Here is a 16677-nt window from a genome sequence, read left to right on the forward strand (position 1 = left end):
GGGACTCTAAGGGTTATCACAGACTGTGAAGGGTCTGAGATTTTTACCCTTCTTGCAAACTAATAAGTTAGCCTGCCACAGTTTCATGGATGTTGGCAGAAGACATGAGACTCTCGGTCAGAAACAAAGGACTTTATTTGTCAGCAAGTGGCATGAGGTCAGGTTTGCACTGCTTCCCTTGGTTCTTGAACAATGGCCAATAATCATAAAAGCATTTAATATTTATGAGCACTTACTGTGTGTTGGCACTGTTCTGAATGCTTTTCTTCCTTACTTCATTCAACAATACGATGACCTTATTTGTGTCCTTATTTACAGGTAAGAAAACAGGCACAGTGAAGTTAAGCAACCAGCTCAATTAGCAGCATACTTGAAAGAAGTGGAATCAGGATTCCAGAGTAGGTAGCATCTGAGGCCGTGTTTTTAATCCCTTTGACATGTATTTCCAGGTAACCAAGTCCTAGAGAGCTATGGTCAGAGCTGCTTGTTCTCAGTCAGGGAGGTTCAGGTGACCGGTACCTGACAATGTTAAAGTCCAGAGCATCCCAGGAAATGAGTTTGGAATAGAGTATGCTAACACGACCTATTTTGTTAGTATAAATACTTTCAGTTGTGTAGGACAAATGTGCCTGGGAGGCTACTTTGAATGAAGGTAGCAGTGGTTTCTCTCTTTTTTATAGAGGGTTTCCCAACTACTGCGATACTATGGTAATGTGTTTTTCTGTAACCTTATAACTCAATGTAATTACAATTGCACATTACAAGCCCCTGTGAGCTCATTTTACACTTTAAGTTGGAATTCTATATATAGCAACATCCAAGCAAAAGAGTTTACAATCCTATAATTCCTCAGTCTGTTCTGTCTCCCACATTCCATATTTTGTTACTTTCCTCAAACTTCTCATCACTTCACCCCCATCCATGCTCTCAGTTGACAACTTGCTTGCTATTTAACTGAGATCAAAGCAATCGCAAAAGAACTTGCACAGGCATCCAAAGCATATCTCACTGACCCTGCATCTGAGACCTTATAGTCTATTTTCTCTTTTGCTATTATGAATATACTATCCTGGCTCCTTGCCAAGGGCAACCCTGCACTTGTACATGAAATTGGAATGCCATTTCTTGTGTTCTACCCAAGGATATTGCCCAGCAATTTTCTCCTCTCTTTCTTGAATAATCAGAAAGAGAGGAGAATAATTTCCAGAAGCAGTTATTTGTCCCATCTACTGTGCTACTTTTCTGCTACCCTTTACAGCAAAACTCCTTCATAGGGTTGACTCTCCTTCATGTCTCCTGAGTTTCTCCTCCCATTCTCTCTCAAGTCTATCCCAGGTATGCTTTTGTTCTCACCTCTCCACCTAAATTGCTTTTGTCGAGTTCACGAGTGACCTCCATATTGCTAAATCCAATAATCAAAACTTAAGCCTATTCAAACCATAAGTGACATTGTGGATCACTCCCTCCTCCTTGAAACTGTTTCTTCATGTGACTTCCAAGTTACCACACTCCCAGTTTTCTGTTTATCTCTAGTTGCTCCTTCTCAGTCCTCTGCTGTTTCACTGTATATCTCTGACCTCTAACACTGGAGTGTCCTAGACTTCTAGACACTCATATTTAGTCCCTTTCCCTACATAAGCTCTCTATAGAATGGAAAAGATATGCAGAGCAACTTCTAAGCAAGAACAGCTTTAGACTGGTGACACTGCCAAGGTAGTGAATCAATTCTTTGTCTCTCTCAGACTTGATCTGAATAACAGTTTTTCTTTTAAGACAGTTTTGTGTTCCTGAGTCATTTATATATTCATTTATTCAACAAATATTCATTAGGCATTAACTAGAAGGAAGCCATTGTTTTAGATGATGGGGGAAGAGTGTGGAAGGTGACAGTGCCCCTACTTTCAAGGAGCTTACACTCTAGTGGGGAGGGTGTGGGGGGAAGGATACAGCCAATAAACAGGTCAATGAACTATCAAGATAATTTCTGAAGGGCTTGGACGAAGTGCCATGATAAAGGATAACGGGGTGGGGAAGGATCGTGGGTGGTCAGGTTAGCATTCTTTAAGATGACTTTGGAGCTTAGATACAAAGAATGAGAAGGACCTACCCAGTTATGCAAAACCAGGGAAGGCTAATCCAGGCAGAGAAGAGCTCACTGCAACAGCTCTGAAGTCGGCATGAGCTGAACTTGTTGAAGGAGTAGAAAGAAAGCCAGTGGAGCTAGAACACAGGGAGGGGCCAAAGAGGTACAGACGGCAGATCACGTGGGGTTTGTGACCTTGGGAAAACATATGATGTAACAAAGTAGGGCCATGGAAACCACTGGATGGTTTATTCAGGGAGCGATTCAAACTGATTTGTATTATTTATTTATTTTTAAAGAAGATGTTGGCGGTAGAAGTTTATTAATTAATTAATTTATTTTTGCCGTGTTGGGTCTTCGTTTCTGCGCGAGGGCTTTCTCTAGTTGAGGCACACGGGGGCCACTCTTCATCGTGGTGCGCAGGTCTCTCACTATCGCAGCCTCTCTTGTTGCGGAGCACAGGCTCCAGACGCGCCGGCTCAGTAGTTGTGGCTCACGGGCCTAGTTGCTCCGCGGCATGTGGAATCTTCCCAGACCAGGGCTCGAACCCACGTCCCCTGCATTAGCAGGCAGATTCTCAACCACTGCGCCACCAGGGAAGCCCGATTCCAAGTTTTTGACCTGAGTAAGTAGTAGATGGTTGTGCCATTTGCAAAGATGAGAAAGATGAGGAGAGAGACTGGTTTAGGAATGGTAATCAAGACTCTGTTCTGGACATTATATATTTACATAGAGATATCTAGTAGATAAATGGATGTATTACATACACACATCTGTTTGTGGTAACAAGCATGTATTAGCTTCTTGTGTCTGCCGTAACTAATTACCACAAACTTGGTGGCTTAAAATATCTATCCTCTCACAGTTCTAGAGGCCAGAAATCCAAATGGTTTCACTAGGTTGGAATCAAGCTGTCATCAGGGCTACACTCCTTCCAGAAGCTCTAGGAGAGACTCTGCTCCTTGCCTCTTCCAGCTTCTGTTGGCCAGCATTCCTTGTCTTGTGGCCACATCACTCTAATCCTACCTCTCTGGTCACATTGCCTTCTCCTCTTCTGTGCTCTAATATTCCTCTGCTTCTCTCCTACAAGGAGACTTGTGGTTGCATAGGGTACACCCAGATAATCCAGGTTAATCTCCCCATCTCAAAATCCTTAATTTAAGTTACATCTACGAAGTTCTTTTTTTTTTTTTTTTTCCATATTAGGTTACGTTTAAAGGTTGTAGGGATTACAATGTGGGTATCTTTGGGGGTGCATTATTCAGCCTCTCAAAATATATATATTCAGACAAATAGAAAGTTCCTGACTCCAAGAGTAAGGGTATACGTCCTACCTAGCTCAAAGAATTTTCTTTATGGGTGCCCAACAAAGATGTGTCCTCTACCTGTCTTGATGCTCTCTGTGACTCTCAAAGTTCTTGTCCCTGTTTTTTTTTTTTTTATTCCATCTTGTTTGATTTTCCTGCAGTAAATACTTTCTGTTTGAATGAGGTTCATGATCTAATCAACTTTCACTGTTTGTTTACTGCTGTACTCCCACGCCTAGAACAGTTCCTGGCAGTAGGTGCTCAATGAATACTGGTTGATTGAATGAATGAATGAATGAGGAGATGGCACTGAACAAGCAGACATGTACTTGATACTTGAGTTCAGATGACTCTAATTTCATGGGACTTACATTGAGCAAGTGATGCTGGATTTCTGTATTTATAACACTAAGTCAGTGTCTAGCCTTGTGTCTTTGAAGACAGGTGCTAATGGTCTCTGGAACCTGGACACATTATAGCAGTTCATTCAATGCCCAGCAATAGATTAATTTCAGATTCATATTTCCAAGTGAGTGAATCAATTTTGGAATGCACTGAATTACTACTTTCTGTCAGAAATGTTCCTCCAATTCTCACAGCTTTGCAGAATGAGGTTGATGGAGGAGTTTCGGGTCTCAGTGAAGAATCAAATGCTGCCTAACCCAGGTTATTCACTCCCTTACTTTCATGGGTTCTTTGATGACCTTTAATCCTTTGGGTCACGTCTTATCCTGGAAGGAGGTATTCTCAAATGTCTCAGCTACATGTGCATTCATGGTGCTAGTAGAGCTTTTTACTGTTTGTTTTAATCACACTTTTACAATAACAATAACAAACAAAACTTCATTAAAGGAAAAGAGAGTTACATCTATTGATATATCATGCTCTGCTATTTTTTGGCCACTATTGAAAACACTCATTTTATAACTAACCTAGCAAGCTATGAGACTAGGGAAGTGGTAAAACAGCTCCTATCACTTTTGTTTAAAATGTAACCTAGAGGAGAAAATTAAAATTCTGGGAAAACACCTAACAAAATAAGGGAAATTAGGCATTCTGGTGCAGAATTAAATTTAACATACATCTCAGAATTTTCAAACTCTGCCTCTTGGAATAAACAATTTAGGCTACCAAAACATGGTGATTGTTTCTGAATTGCTTTCAAACTTGGGGACAGACTTAGGCATCATAGCAGACATATCAATAAATGTGTCTGCACAAAGGGTATTCGTAAATTGTTTGTTCTTTGAATAAAATGCCAGTGTGTGTTAAGAAGAGAGAATTACTTAGAAAAATATTATGCCACGATGGAAATGGACAATAAACTTGCCGTGTCAGCACCGGGATCTTTTAAAAACACAGTATCTAAAAATAGATGAATAGAAAAAGAAACTGACAAAGTAGCACCAAGCACATGTCTTTATATTAAAGGAGGAATGAGCTATGGAAAGAAGGACTTATTTAAATAAGCAGTAAATAAAATGTCTGCATCATTACTTTAAGAGTATCTTCAAGAGCAGAAATGTAGTGGTTGTTACTGTCGTCATCCACGTTATCATCGTTACTATCATCATCATCATCAAAAACCATTAAGAGCATTTTACATCAATAAAAATGTGGCACCAAAAAAAAGGGAATTTCTTAGTTTTCTAGGAGTTAATATTTTAAAAGTAAACCACCCTGGGGCTTCCCTGGTGGCACAGTGGTTAAGAATCTCCCTGCCAGTGCAGGAGACATGGGTTCGAGCCCTGGTCTGGGAAGATCCCACATGCCACGGAGCAACTAAGCCCATGCGCCATAACCACTGAGCCTGCGCTCTACAGCCCACGAGCCACAGCTACTGAAGCCCGCTCACCTAAAGCCCATGCTCCACAACAACAGAAGCCACTGCAATGAGAAGCCCGCGCACCACAACGAAGAGTAGCCCCAGCTAAAGAAAGCCCGTGTGCAGCAATGAGGAACCAACGCAGCCAAAAATAAATAAATAAATTTATTTAAACATAAAATATTAAAAAAAAAGTTAAATCACCCTGAAATGTCTACACAGGTGAAAATCATACTGTTGTCTACTTAAGTATAAGACATGCTGACACAGAAGAGTTATAGAAATTCTCACTTAAAAAACAAATCTAGTATGGGAATTTTCTGGACTATCTTCTTTATTTTTCTGTTAACCTAAAAGTCTCCTAAGAAAATAAGTGTATTAAAAAAAAAAACAACAGTAAACTTTAGGTTCCATGCACTTTGGAAGTGATTGAAATGTGGTGGAGGTGACACAGTAAACATTGCAGAAGTACATGAAGAATGACAGGAAGTCAAGAAAATCCTTGAGTTCTCATCTGAGCAATTCGTTAAAGCTTTATGGAGAAAAACAGTACTTTCACAGCCGTTTGAAGGATGGAACCGAGATGGTTGGAGAGGAATGAAGTCATTGTAGCTACATGGTTCACTTTGAAAGAGGACTCACAGGTAGCTGTGAGGTGCCTGGACATTGGAGTTTCTGCAGGGCTTAGGAAGAAACAATATGTAGATCTGAGAAGAGAACCCTAAGTAAGGAACCCTGCTTCCTAACAACCAATAGTGACATTTTGGATTTAGTAAATCATAATTTAGTTTAGACACTGTGAACTTGTATATTACAATCAATGAAATAAATGGAAATTTATTTATTTCTTAATTACAAGACCATAAGGGGACTTAACATTTCTAATTGCCCTGGTCTTCTGAACAGTTTGACTAGCTTAAAGTGGAGCCTGGTTTTAGAGAGCAGACCAATGTCTGTACTGAAGTTGTCTGTTTGTGCAACTAGAGGGAGCTAGATGCAGCCGGGACTGTGAAAGAGGACTGAAATGATTTGCCAGAAGACTGATTATTTGGTTTAGAGGACAGAAGTCTATCTCACACCTTATTTCTATATAAATTCCAGATTAATTAATAATTTCAATGTGAAATGGAAACGACACAAATATTTGAAGTAAAAAATCAATATATAATCTTGGGAGTGCAGAAGCACCTTTTTAAGCATACCAAAAGGAAATACAATTTAAAAAACAATCAACAGTTTTTATCATTTTTAGCATGAATAACCTAAGTAACATTTTTAGGTTTAGAGCACTGGAAAAAATATTTGTTGCATACATATAAGATAGAAGATTAAGATCCTTAAAATATAATGAGTCCTTAGAAATCAATGATTAGTAAACAAGTGCAACAACAGGAAAATGGGAAAAGACATGAGTAGACACTGCCCAAAGAAGAAATACAGATGGTCAATATATATTTGATACAATGTTCACTTTTACTACAACAGACAGAATTTCAAATTAAGGCAAGAATAAGATACAATCCCCCCCTCCATCAATTGGTAAAGATTAAAAATGGTAATACCCAATGTTGGCTAGGGTGCAGGGAAACAAGAAAAAAAATGGTAGCAGAAGTATAGATTTATCCTTCCATAGGAAAATTTGGCAATATTTATTACAAATATTTAATATTTATTAAAAACACTCCCTCTGCCACTGGAATTCCAACTATAGGAATGAGGATGGGGCTTCCCTGGTGGTGCAGTGGTTGACAGTCCGCCTGCTGATGCAGGGGACGCGGGTTCGGGACGCGGGTTCGTGCCCCGGTTCGGGAAGATCCCACATGCCACAGAGCAGCTAGGCCCGTGAGCCATGGCCGCTGAGCCTGTGCATCCGGAGCCTGTGCTCCGCAACGGGAGAGGCCACAGCAGTGAGAGGCCTGCGTACCGCAAACAAAACAAAACAAAAGAATGAGGATGAAGGTATAAGTATATTCATCTCAGGATCAAAAAAATTGTAACATCTTAGTAGTTACAATCTGAAGAGTTTTCCAACTTTAGGAGAATTGAGAAATGAGTTAAATAAATTACACACCTTACATAGCCATTAAAAATTATATTGTAGAAGAATATTAATTAACATGGGCAAATGATCAGGCTCTGTTTTTTAAAGTCAAAACAGCAGATTTTAAAACTTCATTGTATGAGCTTACTGCTGTAGAATAATGTTATGTGCACATAGAGAAGATATGGAAGAACAAACGATAATGTGTTAATAAAAACTGTGTTTTGATGTTAGATTATAGGTAATACTGAGCAGTTGGATTGCAAAGTTCCTTATGCATTACCCAGCAAAACCTGCTTTTGTCACCTTTAATTTGAATTGGTAATAGAATTTTGAGTCAGTGTTACCTTGTTGACAGACATTGAATACAGGACAAAACTTAGGCAGGACATCTAGCATGATGGAAAGTGAATGAGAAAATGATTTGTTAATGGAATGATTTTAAACCATTCTGTGTGGCTTAAAATGAGGACTTTGGAACAAAGAGGAGAATATGATAAATGTAGCTGGGCCAGTGGCATTCACTACTGGGATTTGGATCAGCTCCTTTGGTAGATTTCTCAGGAATCTGTTTGCATAAAGTCCTGAGCAGCCAACTGGGAGAGAGCACCTCAGGACAAGCTTGCCTCATAGCAAAGCTTCACAGCGAGGTGCTAAGTGGCTCTGTTATCACAGTGCCTGCCACTCACGTGTGTCCCAGTATAATCCTCCAGGATTTCCTGAGTCCTGGGAAGGGACCTGTTTCAGTTTAAAAAAAAAACAACAGAAAAACAAAAACAACTTGGGCACACCATCGGGACCCAGTACGCTGCTTTGGTACCATTCTTGTAGAAAGAAACTCCAAAGGAGAGAAAGACATTCTGCCAAATGGCTCGGCTTGAAGCTTGTGGAATTACACCATCCTCTGCAGAAGCAGTAATTCTCCCTGAATCATGCCACCCAGCCTCACCTCTCAGGTGGACCTCGTCCTGGTGCTTATGCCCTGACAGCTCCAGATCAGTTTTGATCAGGTTTTAGTGGGGAATGCCAAGGAGAGGGAAATTAGAGTCTGGAATACTACTGAGCCCCAAATTACGTTAATATGGAATAGGAATGTCTTTTTGGTCCAGTGGGTTTTAAACTTTTCTTTTTAACAGTAAGATACTTTTTTTGTGAATTAAATATTACATGTAATCCAGAATGTAATATTGATAAGGCAGAGCTGATTGACATGGGAATGGGGAGGGGCTAGAAACCCAGCTGCTCCATGTCACCCCCTCTCTAAGCTAGGGGTACTTCCTGGAACCACTAAGGCTGAAAACCACAAATACATCCAACTTCCAGGGATGTGCAATGACTTAGTCAAGATATACAGCAGCAGGGTGAAGGCTGGAATCCAGAACTATTTACCCTGTGGTGTTTTTCCCACTACATCACTTTCTCTACCACTCCTATAGCACTTCTTCGCTAGAAATCCTCCACAAACGCTAGGTGAAGGATGTGTTAACTAACCTTATTGTGGTAAACATTTAGCAACATCTACGAAGATCAAACCATCACACTGTACACCCTAAACTTACATAACGTTATATGCCAATTACATCTCAATAAAGCCGGGAAAAAAAATCAAAACAGAAAAAGAAAAGAAAAAAAGGAGAAAACTTCTATGGTGCCGCTTTTAGAGAAACAGACTAAGTCTTGCAGGTAGAAATGGAGAGGAACAGAGTAGGTGTCACAGGTGGGATGGCCCTGGAGAGACATGACAAGCTACAAAAACCCCATGGAAAAGCCACACGGGGCCTTGACACATCTGCCCCTGAGCCCCTAGACAATACAGCTGTTTCCTGGGGGACGTGAAGGGGCCCTGACCTGAGTGGGTTCCCTGCAGGCGTTCCCTCCTGCTGTCGTCCTTCAATATGGTTTGAATCTGCTGGCCTTCCAAGGTCACTGTGGGCCCTCTGATCGAGCCTTTGATTTAACATGTAAGGGAATTCCCACTGGCTGATAAAATATTTTTATATTTTATCACTTTCCTGCAGCTAGCGGCTTTTGGCATGCAGGGTGTTTTTATAAATGTTATAAGTAAATATTTTGGGGTCAATCACCGAGATGAGCATGGACCTGCAAGCCTGGGACTGGAAGATATTAGGCTCCACTGGAAAGAAGTGGGAATAGAAAAAGTAAAATGTTGAGGACCTGCAAGTACTTGTCAAAGCACTGCAACTCTGCACTGTGGCTCCAACATCCAAAGTTAATAGAATTAGACCAATAAAAGCAAATTGATTTTAAGCAATATATCTAGATATCCAAGGGCTTTAAGTGCTTTTACTTGGATTATGGGCCATTTATTAGAGGAAGGAGAGTAAGTAGGGTTACATTTTCACATTAATGACCATCACTTTTGTTCTCCAGACAGAACCAGACCCTTCAAGACCCTTCCACGAATCACGGCAGACAGATTCCTAAGATGCCAAACCACTACTCAGGGTTTCCAGGAGTCATGGGCCACTTTTGGTCCAAATGTCCCTTTGAAAAATACCCCCCAAAATAAATAAAGTGTGGGCTATGGTGGTGTTATGCTCCAATGCCCTTTCGAGTAGTAAAGTCTCAATGAGCTGCTCGGAAGCTGAGGTCAGGAAAATTCTCTTTCACACTGGGTGATTCACTACGTAGGAAACTTACTCCTTCCTGGGGAACCGCTAAACCTCAGCAGTGGCTGGGAATCCGGGGAAATCCACGCAGAGTGTATTGGTCAGCAGATCCAAAGTGACATCTGCCCCAAGACTCACACAGCATCTTTTCCACTTTTCTCTCAGCTCCCATAGTCCTTGGCGCAGGTCAGAATGAATGGGGGGTGCTCAGCAAATACCTTTAACTTGCCTTGTTGATCTCTTTTTGCCCTGTTAGTCTCACCCCACCTACTCTCCCAGTGGTTGGCTGTTTGCCCTATGCTCCCTTGAGTCTAAACTTATTTGAGTCCAAATCACTTCACAATTTTTCTAATTACCTCCAGTGCATTTATTCAACACACTCATAAATTTTCTTCCTGTTCAAGGTGCTTTCAACACTATTTACCGTCATCTTCAAATTTAAGAGCTTAGTGTAAACTCAGATAATTAACAAAGTCAGTGCCAGGCATAAAGCAGATAGTCAATAATACATTGGCAGGAAGGAGGAAAGGAAGAGAGGGAGGGAGGGAAGGATGAAGCGGGGGAGGAATCACCCTGGACCACAGCCCACATTCCTCCAGGGTGATTTTGAAACACCTGGTTAACATCCTGATTGAAGGGTGGGACCCGGTCCAGCCTACGTAAGCGTCCTCCTCCTCCTCCGGTGCAGTGGAGATAAGATGACAGCAAGGGCACGGCAGGAAGGAAAGTGCCGAAAGGTCAGATAGAGTAAGAGCAGGGCTGAGGAGGCAGACCCCGGCCATGGGAGGAGGTCGTGGTAAAGATCCTGCCACGTCCCACAGCATCAGTCTCTGTGGTCCTCAGGATCCTCTGTAAACCCTGTTTGAAAAACATGAGTGTAGATTGGGACATCCTTCAAGTGGATCCAAATGAACTGAAAACATTTCTGGGGTCTAAGTGTGATGGTATCCTCTATTTCCTGCTTGCCTACCTGTCCTGTCTCTGGATCATGAGGAAAAGAGCACACAGTACTGGAGCCAGTCTCTGCCTGCACGGCTGAAGAAGGTTCTTACCACTCACCCCACCTTTCCATGGATGCTGGCCGTCTTCACCCCCGACGAGAGCTGGCTTCTAGGGGCTGTGAAAGAGAATCACAGAAGGAGAGTCTCTGCCCTCTAGAAGCTACCTTAGAAGGTTGTCCTTTTTTGTTTTCTCTGATTGGAGCCTGTAGTACCAACTGACCATCTGGGTTTAGGTCAGCCTTGGAGAAGGTCTGGTGGGATTTCAGAAGAGGATCTTCTGAAAATATGTGAGGAGGAACCTACTATAGGACACAATTATTTCACTTGCAGGAAATGAGACTTTATTTACATCCCAGGTAAATTCTTCAAGGTCAGAACATAGCTAGGGAGGGAACAGAGGGGAAAACAGATAGTAATTTTTTAAACTTGGCAAATTGTGGAAAATTAGGGGCAAGATTTACTGTCTAGATATGCAACATAGGTCTTTGATGATAATAGTAATATTGAATGAGATGAAATACTTACTAAGGGCCAGGCTGTGTTAAACTCTTATCTCACTGCTTACAAGAAGCCTATGAATTAGGTTCTCTCATGTCTCCATTTTACAGATGAGGAAACTGAGGCTGACAAAATGCAACAAAGTGCTCAAGGTCACATAGCTGGTAGATGGTAGAACTTGAATCACTGAATTTGTATTTCCAGTTGAAATCCTATTCTCTGCACTTTGGGCCACATGTATATATACACAAACTGAATAAATCCTGTTGCAAGATTAAAACTGACAATTGCTTTCTCCCCCAGGTTCAAAAGCGTTTTCACTACTTGAACCTGCTGTTGCCTACCTCTGGGGCAGGTTTGCTTACCCTCTAAATTATACCACCTGGTAAACTGGTGGGATCCCTGTCCCCACCTTTTGGGTCCCCCCCACCCCCCCACCCAGGCCCACAGCACAAGTGCATGTGTGCTCACAGGGGTTTGCTCTTTCTGGTCTGGGACCCTGGACTAAAGATTCCCATCCCTGTTGACTGACTTTATTAGAGCAACTCAAGTTTCTTGCTTTTCTGTTTCTTCCCAAAGGTGCTTCAGTGCCTCTGGCCCGCTGCTTCTGACCTAATCACTCTTTCCCTGATACAGTATATCTTGATTATGGGATTCTTGAGCCATCTTCCAATTTGGGTCCGCTCTGCTTTTTTGCATTTATGCAGGGAGCTCTTGAAGGAAGTTTAGGTTTTGTTCAGCAGTTTTTCTTGTCTTGATCTTCTTATTTCCAGCCTCTGTGCAAACAAGATTACATATAAAACTTCAGCCCTGAATCACTCTGTAGGACCACAGTCCTTCAGCATGTGAAGGCTGTTCTCAGGATCTCAACACCACCTATTCTATGGCTTCTAGAAAAGTTTCATTGAAAAAGAGGCATATTTCCTAAATTCTAGCAGTTGCCATTTCCTAATAGAAGTAATTGGAATGCATAGTTTGTTCCTATGTTGGAAGTAACTGAGAAACCAAAGTCCCCCATAGCAACAGTATTGTTCTGTCCTAGCCCACTGTTCCCACTTTCAAGATATGTTGAAACAATAATAATAATAAAGCTATTTCAAATATGCCAAATCTAAAAAATCTGCACTCCCAGACTCCACTATTATGACTGTGTTTCTGGTGGATAGTCTATAATCTTATCACTTTTGGCCACACATCCACATACCATCCTGGGTTATTTATGAAGATAAATCCTGTGCTGAGATCAAAATCAACAATCATTTTTTGCTGCATCTAAATTTATTTTTGCTACTTAAAAAATGATTTTGAAAATATTTTCCAGTGGGTTTTAAAAAGATTTTGGTAAAGAGATTCCTCTGAACAAAAAGTAGCTCTTGGGTTGTCAACTACCAACTGCGACACATTTGGAATATCTTGAATTGTTGTCCAGTAACAGCCAATTCAGTTTTAAGAGCATTTGTACCCTTAGCTATGTTATTACGTTTTAATGTTTTCAAAGTTTGTCTGTCTAAAAATATAGCTCCAGTTATTAATTTCTGGCTCATGGAGAGCATGGGTTTATTAGCTAACTGAACTGTATGTTACCCATACTTTCTGAGTTTCGATTTCCTCATCTCTGAAGTGGAAAGAGTAACACCCACTTTATAGAACTGCCATGAGATTTCAACGATGTAATCCAGGTAAAATAATAATTCCCCATCACACAGTAAGTGCTCTGTAAAAGGTAGCTTGAAAATAGCATCTAAAGAGTGAAGTTTAAAATTAATAACTGAGGGACTTCCCTGATGGTCCAGCAGTTAAGACTCCACGCTTCCACTGCAGGGGGCACAGGTTCAATTCCTGGTCTGGGAACTAAGATCCTGCATGCCACATGGCATGGCCAAAATAAATAAATAAAATAAAATAAAACAAAATAATTGGGTTACAAAATTTGTGCCCACCTTCTATCCCCACAAGCCTGCGTGCTCAGGAAGGTAGTAGCCTCCTTTGACCTCCAACCTTCCCCAGCTTTCGGCTCAGTTCTGACACAGAGCAGTCTCTCAATGGATATTGGTGGAATGAAATGCACCTGAGTATCAACCTGCCATGCCCTCCATTGCATTGATTAGTAGTTGTCTATGTTTATCTTCAGAATCGATTTCTTTTTTCTAAGTACATAAAAAAAAATATTAATCTCTGATTTTTAAAGATACTGTTTTTGTTTCACTCTTCTGTTTAAGAAACTGACATTGAAATTCTAATGCAAATTCAGTACAATGGTGTTAAGAGGTTTACACCTAAAAAGAGTCAGCAGATAAATGATGTAACTGGCTTTTCCAAGGAGAGGTAAATGGAGACAACTTGGGAGAACAGCAAGAATTTGTCATTTGCTTTGGGGCTTGTCTCAAAAACAATCAGCTACAGTCTGGAGAGCTGACCTACAACTATGGAAAAATTTGACCTCACATGTGAATGCGTTGGCCACTCTGCTGCGAGAAGACCAAGGTCATCAGGGCCATTGCGTGAAAGAGGCAATTCAAAGCACACTGGGCTTGAACATAGAGCTTTTCCTCTATAAGGAATATATTTCCCAACTAGTCATCTAATAGACCTTTTCTACTCTTTAACTATATACAAAGAAATGTATGGGCAAATGCTCCAAGCTAATTTATAAATATTTCTGGTGCTACTGCAATATTCTAAACATATTTGGCTCAGATTTAAATGTTAGGGGTGTGTGTGTGTTTAGAGAACTTTATTTCCGAAGACTGTATCAACGTTAGCCTAACGAATATTTCAAGCACCCAGTATGTGCTATGAAAGGTGCAAAAGGCTAAATGCATGGCACAAAAGAGCAAGAGGAAACGTGCCGAGATGCTAAGTGGAAGATTGCGGCCAGATTGTGTTATGCTATGCTTTTGAATTTGGAACATATTTTATCTTATAGGACAAGGTTGGAACATATGCTTACCCTGAAGGAAAAGCAGTGTCAGTACTGGCTACCTGGAGAGCTGTGACGGAAACCAGTCTATGACTGAAAGCCACTTTCCTGATAAATCATGCCACGGGAGGTGAGAGTGAGGGTGACCGCCCACATGGTAAGTGTTCGTCATTCTTTGTTTTGTAGTCAAAGGCAGCCACTGGAAGTGTCTGGCAAAGGAAATGGGTCTCATCAGGTCTCTGCTTAAGAAGACTGTCAACAGGTCAACAGTGAGGGAGATGAATTAGAGAAGGAGCAATTAACATAGTTGATCTCACTTCATAGGCAGCTCTTTTCTAGACGCAGGAGACACTAGCTATCTCCCTGGGCACCCATCTTCTCAGTTTATGGGAAGGCAGGTTACTGTGGGACAGGTTACTGCAATGGACGGAGGATTGCTGCCCCACTCTGCCCACCCATGAAAGGAGGGCAATCTTCATTCACTCGTCTGGTGGGAATTGAGCTGTACATTTGTTCACCACTCAGATTACACGACCAAGTTTCATGTTACACGAGAGACATTCTCTGAACTCCAAGCTGAGTATCATCCTGATAAATATTACAGACTCATTCAGGAACGTGAATTCCTATCTTTTCACCCAAAGTAGCCTCCTGAATATGCTGGTATCTGAGTACATTTCACCAAAATGAGAAGCATTTCTCAGAAAGAGAAATTAGCAGCCAACAGTACAATGTGTTAGAGTTCCAGCAGGAAACAGATGGCACTCTCAAACTCAGTGAGGAGTGTTAACAAAAGAGTGATTTACAAAGATCTGGAAAGATTTAGGGACGTGTACAAAGGATGTTGAAGGACCCTGGGGCTGAAGTAGCAGAAGGTGATGGTGATTGGTATACTCTTTGTTACCACCAGGTCTAAAGGAAAATGTGCCAGTTCCAGATCTCAGGGTGGGCAGCTCTAAGGAAAGGGTCACTGGAGAAGAGCCGTGACATTTGATGGAAAGATGTGGCCAACCTGTGTATACGGCAGGCAAAGAGTTAAATGCACAGCCTCCTTCTCACCCCACTGGGGCTGAGAACCCATTGATGTGGCCTGTACAGATCAGCCTGCAGGGCACAGACTAGAACAGAGGAGGGTGGAGTGTGGGTCTGGAAGGCAAAGAGAAAATAACAAGCTCAGTGCAATTTTTGGTATGTGATGAATTCACATGAAATAATAACGATAAGAAATCAGCAAAATGTGGGCTAGGAAACCCCAAGCTCCATGTTCCTCCATAAAATCATCAAGAAACAAACAAACAAACAAACCCAAACCCACCCTTGCCTGAATGGAAACAGTCTTGGTCTTGAGTGTGGCAACTCAGCTCCCAGTTTCACTCTTTAAACCACAGGGAGGGAGCAGACCTTATTTACAAATTATTGTGTATATCTGTTCTAACGTGGCTGGGGATACCGGAGGATCTGACTCGCTGTCTCTTGCTCTCATAACGCAGAACACATGCAGGAAAAGCTGTAGGCTCTGCTCACAAAAGCTACAAGGAGATTACACACCCACGGAAACCTGGGGCAATAGATGCTCACTGGAGACATACAGTAGACCATCTGAGGACCAGAGGAGAAAGTGAGATGAGACTTTTTGGGAAATGAGGAGATTCAAAATCAGCCGTTTTTACAGGGGAATCTGGAAAGCCACATGCATAACCAAGTAGGACATATGCTCAGAAGAAAAACTAAGAAGACCTAAAAGTTTCACCTAAGGCTGATTCCTAGTCTCAGAGAAAACCTAACTAAGTAGAAGGAATACCCCAGCACAGAGTCAGTCTACCAAGACTGGGAGTTGTAATTGCTCTCTCTCTTTTTTCTCTCTGTATTTTTTCTTTGTCCGTTTCAGCTCCTGGCATTCAAAGAAGTTTCTATCAAAACGTTAGTTGAGGGCTTCCCTGGTGGCGCAGTGGTTGGGAGTCCGCCTGCCGATGCAGGGGACACGGGTTCGTGCCCCGGTACGGGAGGATCCCACATGCCGCGGAGTGGCTGGGCCCGTGAGCCATGGCCGCTGAGCCTGCGTGTCCGGAGCCTGTGCTCCGCAACGGGCGAAGCCACAGCGGTGAGAGGCCTGTGTACCGCAAAAAAAAAAAAAAAAAACGTTAGTTGAGCACAAACTAAAGTAAAAGAGATTTCAGTGAGAACACATGGCAAGAAATAGACTCTGCAAAAATGGTTTGGAAAAGTCTCAAAACAAATGGACTATCATAGCCTTCAACAATCAAACAAACAACAAAAAGTAAATTCTGGGGAAGGGGGGAAATCTGATTCCCAGACTTAACACATTATAAAAATCAAATGTCAAATTTTACTTTATCTCTAAAGACAGAATT

General features: G+C 41.6%; 1 protein-coding gene across 1 annotated transcript in view; it reads left to right on the forward strand.

Moving 5' to 3' along the window:
* Positions 1-16425, forward strand: part of COG6 (component of oligomeric golgi complex 6) — a 175658-nt gene extending 159233 nt beyond the window's left edge. Inside the window, exons 22-23 of the transcript XR_004346655.1 lie at positions 14312-14462; positions 15796-16425. The gene's annotated coding sequence lies outside the window, so the exon portion shown is untranslated. The remainder of the gene's footprint in view (positions 1-14311; positions 14463-15795) is intronic.
* The last annotated feature ends 252 nt before the right edge of the window (positions 16426-16677 follow it).

This window comes from Phocoena sinus, chromosome 18 (assembly GCF_008692025.1).
Source record: "Phocoena sinus isolate mPhoSin1 chromosome 18, mPhoSin1.pri, whole genome shotgun sequence".
NCBI lineage: Eukaryota > Metazoa > Chordata > Mammalia > Artiodactyla > Phocoenidae > Phocoena > Phocoena sinus.